This window comes from Rhinopithecus bieti, unplaced genomic scaffold (genome assembly GCF_001698545.2).
Source record: "Rhinopithecus bieti isolate Rb0 unplaced genomic scaffold, ASM169854v2 scaffold_28525, whole genome shotgun sequence".
Lineage (NCBI taxonomy): Eukaryota > Metazoa > Chordata > Mammalia > Primates > Cercopithecidae > Rhinopithecus > Rhinopithecus bieti.
Window position 1 is genome coordinate 526083 of NW_016812419.1, and position 7520 is coordinate 533602.

Sequence of the window (7520 nt, forward strand, 5' to 3'; positions counted from 1 at the left end):
TGTGGCACATTCATACCATAGAATATTACTTAACGATAAAAGGGAATTAACTACTGATACGCACAACACGTTGGATGAAATTTGACAGAATTATGCTGAGTGAAAAAACAACTGCCAAAGATTCCATATGTGTGACTCCATTTATATAACATTTTGAATTGATGAAATTTTTAAAATAAATGGAGGACAGATTAGAGGTTGTCAGGGTTCAATGACAAGCTGAGTTAGAGCAGCAGGGAGGTAAAGATTATAACAGAGAGGTTCTTGTGGTGATGGAATTATTTTGTATCTTGACTGTGAATACAGGTAGTGGTCATAGGAACCTACACATGTGATAAAACTGTATAGAACTAAATACACACACATATACACATAAATGAGTACAAGTAAAACTGTGAAAATATAAAGATTCGTGGATTATATCATGTCAATATTCTGGTTGTGACATTGTATTATAGTTTTGAAGATGTTACCATTGGAGGTAACTGCATGAAGAGTACAGGTCATCTCTCTATAACAGTTCTTACAACAGCAAGTGAATCTACATTTCTCTTAAAATAAAAATCAACAAGCCTACAAAGCAGAGCTTTCTCCCGCCTTTCCTCCTCCAAACCCCCAGCTAATTGTTAAATATTTACCAGCGTGTAGAACCACTTATTTTGGAGAAAGGATTTTGTGTTAGTGAAGCTCATTGCAGTTTTTTTTCCCCTGAGTGCCTCACAGAGACAGGTGGCTGGAGACAATAGAAAAGCCTGTGGCCTTGGGAGAGTATTTCTACTTCCCTTGGCCTCAGTTTTCCTTATCAGTAAAATAGAAATTAGTACTAGAGGGAAGTAAAGTGAACACTTAGAGCAAACCTATTTTTGACTCCTTCCCTTACCCTCTCAGAAAAGCCCATTGAACTATGCATTATGAGTCTCCATGTTACGTACAAGGAATCAGAGGCCGAGAGGCATGCCCACCGCAGAACAAAGCCAGAAGTGGAGTCCAAAGTCCCGGTACATTTCTTTGCTGCTTGCTACCTGGAAGCCAGTCTAACTCCCCGACTCTACATCCTACAAGATGGCCTCTCCTGGTGGAAACTGAGTTGGGTATGGAATGGCTGATCCTCTGAGTGGAGAGGGCTGGAAAAAATCCAGCTCATCCCCAGCCAGTGGATATGATTGCACCAGAAGCCACAGACCTCACGAGGCTGGCCTCCCTCCATTTACATCGCAGAGCTACCACGCAGGGACAGCTGCTAACTTCCCCGGCTTGCGTGTCTGTTCTCTGCTGTTCCCTGCAGCACAAACCCAAGACAGCTCTAAAGGTCGAGAGCACTCCCCTTAGGCGGCAAGTAGGGATTTGGGTTCAGCAGCTGTGAGCTATGGAAACATGGGTATCAACTCTGAATGAAAAGGGTGCAACGTTGGCACAGGGGACACGCCTGGTCCGTGAGGAAGGAAAGAAAGATTGCCTTGTGTTGGAGACCACATTGTTCAACAGAAACTGCCTTCTAGCACTGAGGAGTCTCCTTGGTGCTTTCCTCACAAACTACCAATCTGCTGCCCGTGATGTTTAAAAGCAAAGCAGTGTTTAAAGCCCTAAGCTGGGGGTCGGGAGACATGGGCTTCATCCAGTCCTGTGACTTCCTTTTAAGACTTTGGACAGGCCATGCTCCTGTTCTGGGATTCAGTATCCTCCCCCATAAAATAAGGGAGTTGAGTTGGGGTCCCTGAGCCCTCTCCCAGCCCCGCCAGCCCTCACAGCCAAGGTTAGCTCTAAGATTTGCATGTGGGGCCTGCCTGAATCCACCACAGCTCACAAACATTATTAGAACAGAAGTCCTAGTCGGATTTCATTTTTCTTCCAAGGCTGTTTATTGCCTAACAAAATGTACTTAGTGGTAAATTCGTGACTGTGATGTTAAGTGTAGGCTACAAAACCAGAGACAAAAAATATAGTTAGAGGAGGGGTATGCAGCACAAAGCCGGAAGAGGGAGAGTTATGCAGAGGGCGGGGAAGCCTTGAATTCACAGGAGCATCTCATAAACACAGGCACCGTTGCTTATTTATGCACATCCTATGCCCTGTCTGGGTTCCGCGTGGTCTCCACTTCTTGTTAGCTTTTCAGCTGCACACCAGGCCCCAGCTGGTAGTGGCTAATTGCAATCAGCAGGTGAGAAATGTAGGTTCTCCGAAAAGGAATTATCTCCAGCACTGGGAACCATTCTGGGAAATGTAACAGACCTGGGAAGAGAGGGGGAGATGTTTAAAACCTGAACTTCTGTGAAAAGCATTAATTGAAAAAGACAGCACCGCGCACCAGGAACCCATGACTTGCTCGCCTGAAAATATAATGAAGCGACTTAGTGTGGAAGGAAAGATGGGGGAGCATTTCCATTTCTGCACAAGCAGCTCCTGCCTTGTGCACACAAGCCCTGCCTGCCCTCTTTTTCCAAGAGACCCAGAGAGCACAAAGGTTTGTTCTTGTAATTTCATGGTTACCTTTACATTTTTTTCTGCGCGAGTAAAATGACTTCACCAAACTAAGGACGTTTTATTTATTTTTAAAAGACAGACTGCATGCAATCTACTGTGTAGCTGAATGACTTTAGGAAGTAAGTTCAAAGTAGGTTCACAGTGTCTCGAGGTCACTGAACACCAGGTGTTCATTCAGCCTAGTGCCAAGTAAGAGAGTGGGACATGGGTGCAGCCATATACCCTAAAATGTTATTCAGCTACTTGGGGAAGTGAGCCCTGAGTCAGGGAGCAAAGTCCTGGCTGGAGGCTTATCTGTGTCCCCAGCCTTAGGCTGCTCTCTGTGGCTCCTGTCAGAAGCACCTAGGGACAGGAGAAGGGCCTGGGTGGCCTTCATAGGTTTTACTGCCTGGCCCTGTAAAAACCCACCTGATCACCCACAGAATCGGCTTCTCTCTGTGTGTTATCAGAAAAGGGAGTGAAAAGCGTACCAGAGGGGTGATTTGAATTTCATTTTCTCAATATGTCCCCCTGTGGGGAACGCTGCGTGGTGTGCATGCTGATTCAAAGAAAATTGTCTCTGCTCACAGGGGTTTAAGGCTAGTCATGGGCAGCTCACATTACACAGGGCTGAGAGGCGCCCTGAAAACCACCTGGGAGGCCACACAACCAGGGGACTGGCCCAGCCACCTTTATGGAGAGGCTGCGTGATTTGGGCAGGCCCCAGAAGCCCTGAGGACTGCTGTGTCATCATCTATAAAACCAGCAAATTGAATGCCACGACCCTTCACCTCACTTCGCCTCTTGGATTCCATAAAAGGCAAATAATAAGACGTGGCTTCAAATCCAAAAGATTCGCTCCCCAAAATAAATGTTGCCTGGGGTTTGGGGGAGGGTGGGTGGCTTTGTCGTTTCTTCCTTTCGGTTGTTTGTAGGACAAAGGGGAGGGGAGGTTAGGCTCCAGAGTCGATCTCAAAAAGAATCACAGTCCCTGGTGGGAGGTCAGACTAAGGACAGATACTCTGACAGGCCAGGGAATCTTTGTACACCTGCAAGTACTCCCCCTCCTTCAACTCCCCAGCCACCTCATGGGCCAAAGGAATGTCAGAGGAGAGATTAAAGTCTCAAGGGGAGGAGATAAAGAGGCCTTGAGACCTTCAGCCTTGGAGCCAAACCCCAGGCTTTGTGATCAAAAGACAAATAAACAGCAATTCCCACTGGGTCTCTCAAATCTGCTGAGCGGCACAAATGTTTCCTCTTTATAAACAAGCTTACCTGGAGAAGGCAAAGAAAACCAGACCCTGAGATCCCACGCCGTTTTTGGCAGACCCCTCAGGAGAAACTGCTGCAGACAGCTTATCAAGTGCCTTTCTTATATCTCTCTGAAATAAGATGTCCAAGTTTGATAATAAACTGCAAACAAACGGAATCAGCCCACTCTTCATACCAGCTTCCTCACCCTGACACAGGGAAGGTTTCAAGTATGAGAAGGTTTACAATTAGAAGTCGCCAGAAGGATTTCAGAGGCCACTGGATCAGGAAGATGAGCAGAGAGAGTGGATCGCCTGTGGCCTCTTTTCAACAAATATTAGGCTCTGTACTGCCAAATTGCACAATTCTAGGGGGCACTATTCGCATTGAAGTCTATAAAGCTGTGTTCCAGCGGGCATCATTCAATGGGGAATGCAGTGCCAATGGTGTCCTGTGGAGTGAAGAAAGACAAAGGCCACAATGAGTGCCCACTAGGTGCCACCACTTGGACACACCAGAGCACATATAAAGCAAATCTCTGCCCCAGTGACACTTACCTTCTCATTAGTAAGTTATGTAGGAAGGTAGACGGCAACGCCCACTATAGTAAGACTATATTAGCATGAAGAGTGGGGAGGGTTGCAATTTATAGTAGGGTGGTCAGGGAAAAGTTCATGAAGATGAAGTTACTTTAGAGCAAAGATGTGAAAAAATGAGAGAGTGAAATCTGTCAGAAAGCTCTCTAGGGTAAGAGGGATCCAGGTAGAGAGGACAGTGAGCACAAATGTCTTAAGGCAAGAGCATGCCTGGTAGAGCCAAAGTGCACCATGGGAGCCAGTGGAGCTGAAGTGGAGAGGCTGAGTGTGTCTCTGCAGGTCCTGAGTGCAGTAGAGAATCAGAGAACATTATCGCTGGTGCCCTCACTGCTCCATCAGCCTGCTCTGCCAGGCTGGGATCTCAGTAGCCATCTCACAGGGTTCATAGGACTCCTTAGTTCTCCATTAACTAACACCTAGTCTCGGATACAGTCCCGTTTAATTAATAACCAACTAGGAGTAATGCCCCACCCCTCTGAGTCCCTAGCTCACCTGCATTTCAATGAGGGTGGCTGTAAAGACAATCAGGCTTCAGACCTCAAGCAGCAAACTTGCAATGCTGTGAGAGGACTGAGAGATACTGAATTCTCCCTGCTTTGAAGTGCTGGGGACCTAAGACCGTGGGGTCTCCCACACAGTTCCCTGTCACCGTCATCTGAGCAGGGCTCCTCATAGTGTGTCTTGGAGATGGAGACACGTAGAAAGAGAGAGGGTGACTTAAGGTGTCCCTCACCAACTCCCCCAGGCTTACTGCAGAGACAACACCCTCTTTCTTCTCCTATCTCACCATACACAGTGATTGAATGAAAGTTTGCCTGACCCTCCCCCACCACCTTTTCCCACAAGAAAGTGGAGTAACCAATGGAGAAAAGGAACTGCATCTTGGACTCATCTGATTTTGCTCAGAATCTCTGGCTCAAGTATCTAGGATTGATTCGGTCTCTGTCATACTTACATACTCAAATGCCCTGGCACAAAGAGTAATGCAAGCAGTGTCTACCCTGCTCAATGTGAGATGGGGCTTGAGGGGGTGACCCAGGCATTTTGATGACAAGTTTGTGGCTGAGTGCCCAGAAGATTTCTTTGGCCAGGACCTCCTCATTTGCTTTCCAGCATTTATCAACACCAGCAATGTGCCATGCAGACAGAGCCTCTAAGCAGAGGTGACACTGGAAGCAGGAAGCCTGTTCTCCTGGAATCCTGGGGGACCTGGGCTCCGCTGCAAGGCTGTGTGATTGTATCAGTTAAGGTTCAATCAGAGAAGCAGAAACCACCATGAGGGTCTAGAATAAGGGCTTTATGATAGGGACTGGACCTTCCACAGGTGTAGAATCTGATTAAGCAGTCTATGTAGGTCTGTTGCTCTGCATTTAGCTTTGAGCCTGAACACAGTAGAGTTTGCTGTCAGGAAGGAGACATGCACATGAAGTCGGGGAGAACATGGACAAACTAGAACCCACCCTGGACAGACGAAAACCCCATCAGTTTCTCACCATCTTCAACTTTACTGATGCAGGTGACCTGCAGGCTAGGCCAGTGCCCTTTACCAACATAGTTGCACACACGCCCAGCCTTGGGACCCCAGAAAGCCAAGGGAGGAGGCCTGGATGGGACTGGAGGGATTGCAGGCTTGGCTGTCACCCACATCAGCAAAGTAAGCCTTCAGATCAGTGATGACACCTGTGAGTTGCAACAGTGCCCACTAGCCCTCCTCCTGACAGTCAGAGCATAGGCATGACTGCTGCTTCACTTCCACCTACAAATTGCACACAAATTTCTCTTCTGACCAACTCCAACCAGAGAGAAAAAAGAAAGGAATTCTGGGAAACACAGTTCCAGCTTAGCTACTACAGTACAAAGCCACCACAGTGACTTTGACATCAAGCCTCAGTTTCCTTGCCTGTAACATCTAGGGGTTGGCTTAAAGAAAACTGTTTGGGGTATCCACCATATGAGGAGCAGCTTATTTTCTCACTCATCTGAAAGCCAGCTAGGAAAGCATGCTGTACCAGGTCTACCTGCATTGTGTGCTGAGGTACCAAGAGAGCTCCAATACTATTGCAGCTTTGGGAGTCTCCACTGGCTGGAATGACTCCAGCATCTTAGCCCTAATCCTAAGAGGAGCTCCATGTTCTGAGCACATGCACCTTGTGCCCCACTTATCCCGGCCAGGAGGAGAGAAGCATTATCATCTGTCTTCCCAGGTGGTAAACCTCAGATCCAGCATGCTGCTGGACTGGCACCAGTCACCTGGTTAAGTGGTAGCTGCAGGTGGCAAAGACCCATGCTCCATCTTTAACATTCAGGCTGAGAAATTCCAGGAGATTGCACAAAGACCTTTAGGCTGCCCACAATTCAATTAACAATCTGAACCCAAACATTTCACTAGGAATTCACCTTCTAGGTGATTCCAGAAAACTCTAATAAAACCTAAGGAGAATTTTTCTGAGCAAATAAATGTGAGCACTATGATCTGTGGGGAGCTTTCTGCAAAATATACCCTTTGCAGACTCTACTTTTAGGCACCTGGAGGGGAAAGAGAAGGAAAGACCATATACAATAAAGACAGATGTAAATTCAGAAAAGGAACTGGAAAAAAATTAAATTACTTAAAAAGAAAAGAAAAACTCTCATTTACAACAAAGAAATGAAGCATGAAAAGAAAGTGTCTTTTAAAGACTACCATACCATGGGCCTCAGCTTCCTCGTGGTGGAAAAGGGGCTAGACTTGATGATCTCCTCCAAAATTCCATGAGCTTAGGAAAGCATCGACAAAATCTAAATCGAGCTAAAGGAACCCACATCAGCATAAGCAAAATGCAAAGAAAGGAAGGAAAGAAAATGCCAGAAGGAATGTCTTAATTCATAGCACTTTTTGGAAAGAACTATCGTTTATTGTGAGATGAGTTGAGGCAACACTATAGGAGACTGTGATCTGGAAATTCTGCCCTCTGAACTTTTGTCCTGCAAGATGTATGACTGGAGCAAAGGTGTGGCTCAACTGGAGCAAAGTGGTTCAGTTCCAAGCCAGGAGTCCTCAAGTTGCAGAGTGGGGCCAGCAGGAAGGGCCAGCCTGGCTGCAAGGGTCTGGGATATGGAGCTCAGAGGAGGAGTCATCAAAGGCTTAAAAGTGGGAGAGGGAACTAAATTTGAGTTTCCTTAGCATTCAAAGTATGAAAAATTAAAGTTCAGAAACAAAATCCTAGCTTAGTG

At 46.5% G+C, this 7520-nt stretch overlaps 1 long non-coding RNA gene across 1 annotated transcript; it reads right to left on the reverse strand.

The window, feature by feature from the left end:
* Positions 1–1891: 1891 nt before the first annotated feature.
* On the reverse strand, positions 1892–4642 carry LOC108544980 (uncharacterized). The gene is made up of 3 exons (XR_001889996.1): positions 4269–4642; positions 3736–4162; positions 1892–2229 (listed from the first exon to the last, which is right to left on the reverse strand). It is a non-coding gene; the product is annotated as an uncharacterized LOC108544980 (long non-coding RNA).
* Positions 4643–7520: the final 2878 nt, after the last annotated feature.